Source organism: Gadus chalcogrammus, chromosome 17 (assembly GCF_026213295.1).
Source record: "Gadus chalcogrammus isolate NIFS_2021 chromosome 17, NIFS_Gcha_1.0, whole genome shotgun sequence".
Classification (NCBI taxonomy): domain Eukaryota; kingdom Metazoa; phylum Chordata; class Actinopteri; order Gadiformes; family Gadidae; genus Gadus; species Gadus chalcogrammus.
The window spans coordinates 1,940,281-1,952,275 of NC_079428.1; the positions used below are offsets into that span (position 1 = coordinate 1,940,281).

The window sequence follows — 11,995 nt, forward strand, 5'->3', positions numbered from 1 at the left end:
TTGGGGTCTCCCCGCGCAGGTTCGAATCCTGCCGACAACGGTTTCTATCTGAACACGATTTTTCATTCCCTTGTTCAGCCAACACATACAACATATTACGGTGAAACTGCATGAAATCAGTGCAAATATGTTAATCTAAGCATGTAGAAGGCGCCATATTTAAAACCTGGCATTATCTGGACAGGCTCTTAGGCATTCAATGTTTTTTGACAACATGTTCTCCAAACCTAAAATGTTAATATTTAAAGGTCTGATAGATCCGAAGACTAGTGTTGTCAGGTCCAAGTGCTGAATGCCATGGACGAGAAACCCCTTGGTGTGTTCCGAAGCAGGTTTAAAATGCACATTCTTGAGCAGTAAGGGGATGTAGCTCAGTGGTAGAGTGCATGCTTTGCATGTATGAGGCCCCGGGTTCAATCCCCGGCATCTCCATTTGATTGCCCTAGAAAAGTCAGGTGAGTGCAATTTTAATCAAATGAGGTCACGAACTGCTTAACCTACCAAAGATGTTGCCGAATGCTAATGTTCGAAACAAGTGAGAGAATTGAAACTGTGTTGTCGTCAACGATACAGGTTAATCAGTGCGTGCGATTTCAAAAGCGCACGCTTTTGTGCGCTCAAAAGCTAGTGTGCGCTCAAAAGCTAGTGCCGGTCAACACATTGATATGAGTACGGTACGTTTATGCACTAAGTGTTGACAGCCACAGAAGAGAAAAACATTGTTGCGTCACGACGAAGATTCAGGCCTGCCGACAAGCGTTGGCCAGTTCTGCTATCTGTACGCAGACTACTTCTCTAAGAAATGTATGATACCGTACTGCCAGTCAATAACCGATTTCCCCTCTTGTATCGTTAAGCCAACTTTCATGTATCGGTTGCCACATGTACAATTGAAGTAATCTGTTTTCGGCTCATCTGTAAAGCTTCTCATGTAGGAGTGCTGAGGTCCGATCAATAAGATGTGATCAAAGCAAGCTGTGGTCAAGGGTGTAGGACTATATCACAATTTGATCACACAGCCTCAAGCGTTGCAGTCTGTTACTGTTCGAACAACTGATAGACTTGAGGTCGATAAGCACCATTGTCCTGGCCAAGCGGTTAAGCTGATGCACTAGAATCCATTGGATCCCCCGCTCCATGATTGAAATCTGCCACACCACTTTACCACCTCTGCTTTTAGCAGGCAGGCCAAATATCTTCATCTCTTAGGATGGCCAAGTCAACCTATTGATTGGCTGTATCATTAAGCAAAGCTTCAGGTATTGATAGTAGAGATGTACTGATTAGTACAAAAAGGGGATGTAGCTCAGTAGTAGAGCGCATGCGAGGTCCAGGGTTCAATCCCCGGCATCTCTAAATTGTAGTGTAGGTGACGCGATGATTATGAATGAATCCCTAATATAACAATTTGCATTGAGCCAGGGTTTAGATATTGACTCTATATTATGTAAATATAAAGCAGAGTGGTGCAGCGGAAGCGTGCTGGGCCCTTAACCCAGAGGTCGATGGATCGAAACCATCCTCTGCTAGCAGGATTACCTAAAATGGCATCAATCAATCAATGAAATGAATTGCAATTACATTTTTAGTCTAGCCTCAATAGATCGAAACCATCCTCTGCTATAATCAGACTGTTTCGAAGTTTCAGTCTTAAAATGAATAGCATTCAGAATCAAGAATCCTGTGCTGCAGTACGGGTGGACTACCCCACACGTATTGCCCACATCAGAAGCTGTGATGGCAATTTAAAGATGTTTACCACAAAAGATAACAATGCGCCTAACAATGCGCAAAGAGCCAGGGTTTAGATGTTGACTCTATATATTGTAATTGTTAAGCAGAGTGGCGCAGCGGAAGCGTGCTGGGCCCATAACCCAGAGGTCGATGGATAGAAACCATCCTCTGCTAGCAGGATTACCTAAAATAGCATCAATCAATCAATGAAATGAATTGCAATTACATTTTTAGTCTAGCCTCAATAGATAGCATGCAGTGTTCTACTCACAATATTAGAGATAAATAGCGAGCATTTTAAAACAAATATCTGTTACTAAAATGATTGAGCGTGGGATTGGTAGCGAGACTGGGGTTGATTGAAAAATTAAGAACGAGTATACCTACTGGTATACGCGGATACATGGTCAGTATTTGTATTTAGCGCTCGCAGTTGAGAGCATAGAGTGTATGAAAGTTAAACTCTAACTCTAGTTGTGAGAAGTTCTTAGAAGTGTCTGGGTATCAACCTCCTTTCCTGTTTTGCCAAGCGTTACTGAGTCTTCTACGTGCACCTCTCCAGCATGGACTTCTGGGGTAACCGTCTCGTCCTGTATCGACTAGCATGCAATGGACGGTTCGTAGGCCATTGGCATGTCGTGGCGGGCTTTGGCCGCTGTCGTTACGACTTTACAATTGAGGCCTAGCGTGCTATCATTGTTCCCCGCGGTAGAAGATGGGCGAATGGATGTTTAGGATAATATGTTTCAAATATGTATGCTATAACCACTTACATTCACACCTGACCACTCTGACCCTGGTTCCATTAAATGTTGTGACCTAGACTGGACGGTTGATGACGGGATTTGTCGGGTTGCCAGATTCACCGTGTATGTGTTTCCGTAGTGTAGTGGTTATCACGTTCGGCTCACACGCGGGGGCCAGCCGCGTATAGCCGTAGAACGCTGACTAGCCAATCAGAAGAGAGAAAGAAAATGCTGCAGATCTCCCAGAGGAGGTGGATCGAATCTCACGTTTGCCAAACAAATCGAACCCTTATTTGATTTAGAATACTCTTATATTCTTTCTACAGCATGTGTACATATAAGAGTACTTTAATCACTTTTTGTACATATGTGGAAATAATTAATCCTTGAGGATAATATGCTAATAAGACCTTGTTATTAAAGGATAGATAATAATTAGATAGATAGATAGATCCTTTAATAATCCTTTGCAGGAAATTACTGTGTCACAACAGCGTATGGACAGACATAACAAACACACATTCTCTCATATAGCTAAAATACTTAAACATTAAATACAATAATAAATACTACAAAGTGCAGTTATTTTTGTGCATTATAAAACCATATGGCAGCTGGTATACAGGACTTCCTGTACCGCTCCGTTTTGCACATTGGTGCAATTAGTCTCTGACTGAAGGTGCTGTTCTTGATCACCTTAGTCATTATTGAGCCCAGTTTGTTGAGGATTCTGGCCTCTGCCACCTGCTGGACCTTTAGCTGCTCAGCTCCGACCACTGAGCTGTCCTTCCTGATCAGCTTGTCAAGTCTGTTTTCGACCGCTGTGCGGGCGCATTCTCCCCAACATGCCACAGCGAAAAACAGAGCACTGGCCACCACTGAGTGGTAGACAGTGCACAGTAGGGGTTGGCAGATGTTGAATGACCGTTGTCTCCTCAAGAAAAAGAGTCGACTTTGTCCCTTCTTGTACACCGCTTCCATATGACTTTTCCAGTCCAGCTCACTGTCGAGCTGCACACCAAGGTACCTGTGGTTGGCGACCATCTCCCCCACAGTGCCCCCGATGCTGATTGGTGTTGGTTGAGTCCTCCTCCTCCCCCTCCTGTAATCCACAACTATCTCCTTTGTCTTTGTGGTGTCGAGATGGAGATTATCGTGTATTATACCACGGTCTGCGGGAATACTCGATTCTGATTGGATGCAGGGTGTGCATTAACTCCTGATATACGGACACCTGGACAAGTAGTTCCGTCAAATTGTCTGTTTACCGTTCTCAATTAATGCGCTATAGCTGGCGTATCGTCTCTAAAATTAGTAACCATAACAACGGGGCCGCAGTCAAAGCCGTTTACAATTTATTGCAACACCGCAACAAAGTAACAATGAGTGATTTCAACATTTCTTTTAATTTATTTGGAGAATATAACAACTTCGATGACTGGGATGCAGCAGAAGAAAAAGAAATGGAAAAGAGGAAAAGAAAGCAACGGCACAAGGAGTTAACACCGGGAGAATTAAATCAAATAGAAGATGACAAAGATGAGATCAACACCAAAAAAACAACAAAATGGGCAGTTAATATACTGAGAGACTTTCTTGAACAAAAACGAATGGACTCCAACTTGGTAAACTACACCGCTGATGCTCTTAATGAGACTCTGCGGGAGTTTTATGCCGCTGTCCAGTCCACCAAGACAGGAGGGGAGTACAGCATAGCCAGCCTAAGGAGTCTGAGAGCCGGTATTAAGCGTCATATAGTTGGCTTCAATATTATAACTGACACCAGATTCAGGACCAGCAATGCCGTGTTTAAATCCGTACTTAAACGGTACAGGAAAAGTGGTATAGATACCAGCCTCCACCATCCCTGTATCTCCGAGTCGGACCTCGAACTAATTAAATATTCAACTGCACTGTCTCCTGATTCGCCCGTCGGCCTGGTCAGAAAAGTGTGGTTCGACATCCAAATATGTTTGGCTCGGCGTGGCAGGGAGGGAACCCGGGAGCTATCCATGTCATCTTTCATCCTCCAGAGAGACGAGGATGGGGTGGAATATGTCAGCCTGGCGCACAATCCTCAAAGCAAGAATCACAAAGACCCGAATGAACCTGAAAAGGAAAACCTACGAGGGTTTATGTTTGCCAGGCCTGAGGATCCGCTGTGTCCGGTGGAAAGTTTCAAAAAATATATTTCAAAATGTCTATCAGATGCCAAATCGTTCTACCTCCACCCAAAGCGCACCCTGGCCTCCGGCGTGTGGTACACCCGGGAGCCGATGGGTGTCCACTACCTCGGGAACATGTTAAAAAGGATCAGCGAAGAGGTGATTATGGCTATAATTTTGTATTAGGCCATAGCTACTCAATAGTTTCCCTCCATCCCCATAATATAATAAATATCCTGTCATTCTACATTTCAGGTGGGTCTTTCGCAGATCTACACAAACCACAGCCTCCGAAGCACCGCTGTAGGTCAGTTCTCAGACGCCGGCCTGGAGAGTCGTCAAATAATGTCGTGACAAGCCATCGATGCGAGAGCGGCCTGCGTGCTTACTGGGCTCCATCAGTGCAGGAGAGACGAGAATGGAGCCACGTCTTGTCATCAAATGTCCCGAGAAACAGTGCCCATGCTGTCAAACACCCTCCTTCACAGGCCGCTCTGCCGGACTTGCCTATAACGCTATCAAATTTCACCATAAATGGAAACGTCAAATTTAATTTTAAATAAAACAGCTGTAACACATAGGGCCCAGTTTAAACTTGATTAAGCCCCCATTAATTAGGCCTACGTTTTTTCTATTTAGGCCTATGTGATTTCCAGGTTATTAATTAATTGACAATTAATTGTTGACATGTTTCTTTTAAATAAAAACGTACTACCTATGTTTTTTAAATATTTTTAAAAACATTGTTTGACAGCCATGACTACAACATGAAAAAGCACGATATGCCTACATCCAGTCAGCATGAAAACTGGCATGAATTATGGTTGCAAGCCTCATGAAAGCTCAGCGGACTATAATACCTCCAGCTACCTCCCGTTCTAAAGTCGTAGCTATGGTCCGTCCTAATTACTGGAGGAGTGAACAACGTTTCCGTTGCATGAAAACCCAACGGGCGTGTAATGGTGGTTCCGGGTATTAGTCAGACCCTCAGGCGTAACTAGGGAAACAAAGTTATGCTTTGTGGAAAACTTTATATTTGGATTGTAAAACGCATGAAAATATAAATTAATGCTCTTAATTTGGTCACCGTTGGTAAGTGACCGTGGTATAAGCGGGATAATGCCCTTCGAGGTGTCCATTATCAGGAATTAATGGACACCTCGTCGGGCATTATCCCTTACTTATACCACGGTCTGCGGGAATACTCGATTCTGATTGGCTGCTGGGTGTGCATTAACTCCTGATATACGGACACCTGGACAAGTAGTTCCGTCAAATTGTCTGTTTACCGTTCTCAATTAATGCGCTATCGTCTATAAAATTAGTAACCATAACAACGGGACCGCAGTCAAAGCCGTTTACAATTTATTACAACACCGCAACAAAATAACAATGAGTGATTTCAACATTTCTTTTAATTTATTTGGAGTATATGACAACTTCGATGACTGGGATGCAGCAGAAGAAAAAGAAATGGAAAAGAGGAAAAGAAAGCAACGGCACAAGGAGTTAACACCGGGAGAATTAAATCAAATAGAAGATGACAAAGATGAGATCAACACCAAAAAAACAACAAAATGGGCAGTTAATATACTGAGAGACTTTCTTGAACAAAAACGAATGGACCCCAACTTGGTAAACTACACCGCTGATGCTCTTAATGAGACTCTGCGGGAGTTTTATGCCGCTGTCCAGTCCACCAAGACAGGAGGGGAGTACAGCATAGCCAGCCTAAGGAGTCTGAGAGCCGGTATTAAACGTTATATAGTTGGCTTCAATATTATAACTGACACCAGATTCAGGACCAGCAATGCCGTGTTTACATCCGTAATTAAACGGTACAGGAAAAGTGGTAAAGATACCAGCCTCCACCATCCCCGTATCTCCGAGTCGGACCTCAAACGTATTAGATCTTCAACTGCACTGTCTCCTGATTCGCCCGTCGGCCTGGTCAGAAAAGTGTGGTTCGACATCCAAATATGTTTGGCTCGGCGTGGCAGGGAGGGAACCCGGGAGCTATCCATGTCATCTTTCATCCTACAGAGAGACGAGGATGGGGTGGAATATGTCAGCCTGGCGCACAATCCCCAAAGCAAGAATCACAAAGACCCGAATGAACTTGAAAAGGAAAACCTACGAGGGTTTATGTTTGCCAGGCCTGATGATCCGCTTTGTCCGGTGGAAAGTTTCAAGAAATATATTGCGAAATGTCCATCAGATGCCAAATCGTTCTACCTCCACCCAAAGCGCACCCTGTCCTCCGGCGTGTGGTACACCCGGGAGCCGATGGGTGTCCACTACCTCGGGAACATGTTAAAAAGAATCAGCGAAGAGGTGATTATGGCTATAATTTTGTATCAGTCCATAGCTACTAAATAGTTTCCCTCCATCCCATAATATAATAAATATCCTGTCATTCTACATTTCAGGTGGGTCTTTCGCAGATCTACACAAACCACAGCCTCCGAAGCACCGCTGTAGGTCGGCTCTCAGACGCCGGCCTGGAGAGTCGTCAAATAATGTCGGTGACAGGCCATCGATGCGAGAGCAGCCTTCGTGCTTACTGGGCTCCGTCAGTGCAGGAGAGACGAGAATGGAGCCACGTCTTGTCATCAAGTGTCCCGAGAAACAGTGCCCCTGCTGTCCAACACCCTCCTTCACAGGCCGCTATGCCGGACTTGCCTGTAACGCTGTCAAATTGCACCATAAATGGAAACGTCGAATTTAATTTTAAATAAAACAGCTGAACAGGCTAATTAATTGTCAATAGGGCTTGGGTGTCATGAAGTAATTACTTTGCGTGACCGCCATGTTGATGGCCTCCTTTACCGCTACCTGCCGCTGGAACTTCATATGGATCCAAATTATTAATAATGCTGATTTTGTCATTATTATCACCATACCGGTCCCTGGCATCTCTATTTAATGTGTCCCGGTAAATTCCAGATCCTTTTCGGGATTTTAACATATTTTTTCTAGCTATTCTTTCTCAACTCTACTGCTACTTCTCTTCGTTCAACAACGTTATGTCAGAGTTATGTTAACCACGTTTTCGTAGCCATCAACATGGCCGCCACGTCCCACAATGCAACGCGGATCCCACGCCCTATTAATTGTTTGCATGTTTCTTTTAAATAAAAACTACCTATGGTACCTATGCCTACATCCAGTCGGCATGAAAAATGGCATGAATTATGGTTGCAAGCCTCATGAAAGTCGTAGTTATGGTCCGTCCTACGTTTCAATGGAAACAAAACAAAGCTCAGCGGACTATAATACCTCCCGCTACCTCCCGTTCTAAAGTCGTAGCTATGGCCCGTCCTAATTACTGGAGGAGTGAACAACGTTTCCGTTGCATGAGAACCCAACGGGCGTGTAATGGTGGTTCCGGGTATTAGTCAGACCCTCAGGCGTAACCAGGCAAACAAATACCTCCCGCTACCTCCCGTTCTAAAGTCGTAGCTATGGCCCGTCCTAATTACTGGAGGAGTGAACAACGTTTCCGTTGCATGAGAACCCAACGGGCGTGTAATGGTGGTTCCGGGTATTAGTCAGACCCTCAGGCGTAACCAGGTAAACAAATGTATGTTTTGTGGAAAACTTTATATTTGGATTGTAAAACGAATGAAAATATTACTTAAAGGTCTTCAACATGAAAAAGCATGATATGCCTACATCCAGTCGGCATGAAAAATGGCATGAATTATGGTTGCAAGCCTCATGAAAGTCGTAGTTATGGTCCGTCCTACGTTTCAAGGGAAACAAAACAAAGCTCAGCGGACTATAATACCTCCCGCTACCTCCCGTTCTAAAGTCGTAGCTATGGCCCGTCCTAATTACTGGAGGAGTGAACAACGTTTCCGTTACATGAGAACCCAACGGTCGTGTAATGGTGGTTCCGGGTATTAGTCAGACCCTCGGGCGTAACCAGGCAAACAAATGTATGTTTTGTGGAAAACTTTATATTCGGATTGTAAAACGCATGAAAATATAAATTAATGGTCTTAATTTGGTCACCGTTGGTAAGTGACCGTGGTATAAGCGGGATAATGCCCTTCGAGGTGTCCATTATCAGGAATTAATGGACTTCGCGGAGGCAACCGTCCTCCGCTTCGCGTCGGACGGTTCACGCCTCCACGTCGTCCATTAATTCCTGATAATGGACACCTCGTCGGGCATTATCCCTTACTTGTAATTCTACTTTTGCTTACTGTTTCTTGAAAAGTTTTAATTGAACTTAATGACAATAAAAACAACAATAATCATTAAAAATATTTAGATTACATAAAGTTTGCATGAAAGGCACCACAATATCCTCCAATAAGCAAATAATCCAGAAACAAGTTGCTGCCCTTTAATGAAATTGTCATATTTTATTGTACATAAACACAAGCTGAATAATTAAATCAAAACTGACATTGAAGTTAAATAAAGATAATATGTAAGCAAAGGAACAATAAAAATGTACAGAATATATTTAGTAAAAAGTGTAAACATATACAATATTATGAAATGATTAGTCAAGGCCTAATCATTTCATTTCAGAAAAGAGGACTATTAGTCCTCCTCAACTCCTCTTTACTGAAACCCATCGGCCCCTTTCTGCCTCAAAAAAGTCAGACTGCTGGAACTCCATTTTTGGCCCTGCGACCAAAGCCGACAATATTGTCCCCCTCTGACGCCACTGGTTCAGCAGGCTTCCTAGAGATCATGTAGTTCCTCAGGTCCTGGATTTCCTGGAAGCTCCTGGCATAGTCCAGAAAAGACAGCAGGCTGTCCTTACTGTGTCCCTGTGGGTTGAAGGTCCCGGCTCTCTCCTCCTCATCTACCTTTTTCATAAGGTAGTTGGTGTAGCAAACATCGTTCTCTAGGAGCCACTTGAAAGATTTTCTCTGGTACTTTCCGAACTGCAGCAGGTACTCTCCCATCACCTCCTGTCGGTCCGACACATCCCCTCCTCGCTGGAAGACCACAGTGCGAGCGCTGGTCTTCACTGGGTCATGTTTTATGAGCGGGAATCTTGACCTGAAGCCCAGGATTGTGTTTTATCCTCGTGGCCTCAGAGGATGGGTCCTGCCGCCGATGGCCCGATGGTCCCTTCCTAAATGTCACCGTCATCTTTCCGGGAAAGAGGCTGATGGTATTCATGATTTCTTTTCACTGCAAAAAAGAATGCGTGTTACATGGTAATATATGATTATACAGTAATAGTAGCTAGTCTAAGTTGTATTGTAATGTAGTAATAATTAAAGCTATATAATTATACTGTTATATTAACAGCATTATTCATATCAACATTAGTGAGCATTTGTAATGAGTGTAGTGGGTTTAACCCACGTAATCTCAGTTTCCCAACTCTTAACTGAGACAATACTAATCCCCCTTCAGATAGTAGTCAGAGAGTATCGATTAATGAGGGGAATTTGTATTTATATCGATACGAGATATTTCAGTGTGACGCTGACATGAAGGATGGCTCTTACAGTGTGCACAGTAATATTATTTAGAAGCTGTTATAACATATAACGTCACAACCAAATTAATGTAAAGTTACTAACGTAAGCTAATGTTAATGCTTACGACAACCAAATTAATGTAAAGTTACTAACGTAAGCTAATGTTGTTAGCTTATGACAACCCGAGTTAATGTAAAGATTACTACATTGTAAATACAGTACGACCATATACGACTGAGAAAAGTGAATTTATGAGTTAAAAACAATGTGTCCAACTTACAATTGAAAAGTTAATGACGGATGAAAATAATTGTCATCTATCTCCGAAAACGTGTTTGTGGTCTCCTTTCGACGCTCCGTTGTCTGTCACTTAGAGAAGAAATCATCTCCTTACTTCTGCCGAGGGGGGAAACAGCGCCACCAAAATCCCGCTTGTGGCCGGAAAAATATTACATCCGTAGTGATAAGAACTACCATAGAGAATAAATGGGAAAGGTTAAGGAAGTTAAGGACGACTATTCTCGGCTCCCGCGCGTAAGGTCCCCGGTTCAAGACCGGGCGGAAACATGGTCAAAGTATTTGTATTTAGTGCTCGCAGTTGAGAGCATAGACTGTATGAAAGTTAAACTCTAACTCTAGTTGTGAGAAGTTCTTAGAAGTGTCCGGGTGTCAACCTCCTTTCCTGTTTTGCCTAGCGTTCCTGAGTCTTCTACGTGCACCTCTCCAGCATGGACTTCTGGGGTAACCCTCTCATCCTGGATCGTCTAGCGTGCAAAGGACGGTTCCTAGCCTATTAGCATGTCTTGGCGGGCTTTGGCCACTGTCGTTACGACCATACAATTGAAGCCTAGCGTGCTAGCATTGTTCCCCGCAGTAGCAGATGGGCGAATGAATACGTTATTCCAGACTCAGAGTTCCATATTTGAACGCAATGCATTACACTGCTTGGGCGTCAACGTTTGCGTGATCTTTTGAAGAAACGTAGAGTTGCAAAACCTGGGATGGACTAGTGTGGACCGCCGTCATTGCAGCTCTCTGCTGCTCCCTGCTAGCAGCGTCACTACACTGTCCACATGTTTCACAAATTGAGTTTGGCGAGACGTTGTCAGTGTCTGTATGTTGCTTAAATTCTCCGAAACAGTGGGCGCTAAAGATCAGCGCACGGCAGGCCATTGCAGCCAATGAGCTCGAGTTGAAAAGAATAAAGCTTACAACACCTGGTATTCCCAGGCGGTCACCCATCCAAGTACTAACCAGGCCCGACCCTGCTTAGCTTCCGAGATCAGACAAGATCGGGCGTGCTCAGGGTGGTATAGCCGTAAGGAATGATTGTCGGGACCATATTAGCTTTTAAACAGGAGGAGCACGTAAGGAGAGCGGCTGCCGTGGCCAGAGACGGGACTTGTACAGAAACAATGATTAGATCCATAATGAATGAATGAATACGTTATTCCAGACTCAGAGTTCCATATTTGAACGCAATGCATTACACTGCTTGGGCGTCATCGTTTGCGTGATCTTTTGAAGAAACGTAGCGTTGCAAAACCTGTGATGGACTGCAGTGGACCGCCGTCATTGCAGCTCTCTGCTGCTCCCTGCTATCAGCGTCACTACACTGTCCACATGTTTCACAAATAGAGTTTGGAGAGTCGTTGTCAGTGTCTGTATGTTGCTTAAATTCTCCAAAACAGTGGGCGCTAAAGATCAGCGCACGGCAGGCCATTGCAGCCAATGCGCTCGAGTTGAAAAAGGACAAAGCTTACAGCACCTGGTATTCCCAGGCGTTCACCCATCCAAGTACTAGCCAGGCCCGACCCTGCTTAGCTTCCGAGATCAGACGAGATCGGGCGTGCTTTTTTTTCTTTCTTTTTTAAACCTCATTTCATTTCACACA

At 44.0% G+C, this 11,995-nt stretch overlaps 3 non-coding genes across 3 annotated transcripts; 2 read left to right on the top strand and 1 right to left on the bottom strand.

Annotated features, from left to right (window-relative positions):
* The first annotated feature begins 360 nt into the window (after positions 1-360).
* Positions 361-432, top strand: trnaa-ugc (transfer RNA alanine (anticodon UGC)). The gene has a single exon. It is a non-coding gene; the product is annotated as a tRNA-Ala (tRNA).
* A 1,025-nt stretch (positions 433-1,457) lies between these two features.
* Positions 1,458-1,529, top strand: trnak-cuu (transfer RNA lysine (anticodon CUU)). The gene has a single exon. It is a non-coding gene; the product is annotated as a tRNA-Lys (tRNA).
* A 9,777-nt stretch (positions 1,530-11,306) lies between these two features.
* On the bottom strand, positions 11,307-11,425 carry LOC130370612 (5S ribosomal RNA). The gene has a single exon (XR_008893099.1). It is a non-coding gene; the product is annotated as a 5S ribosomal RNA (ribosomal RNA).
* Between the last annotated feature and the right edge of the window lie 570 nt (positions 11,426-11,995).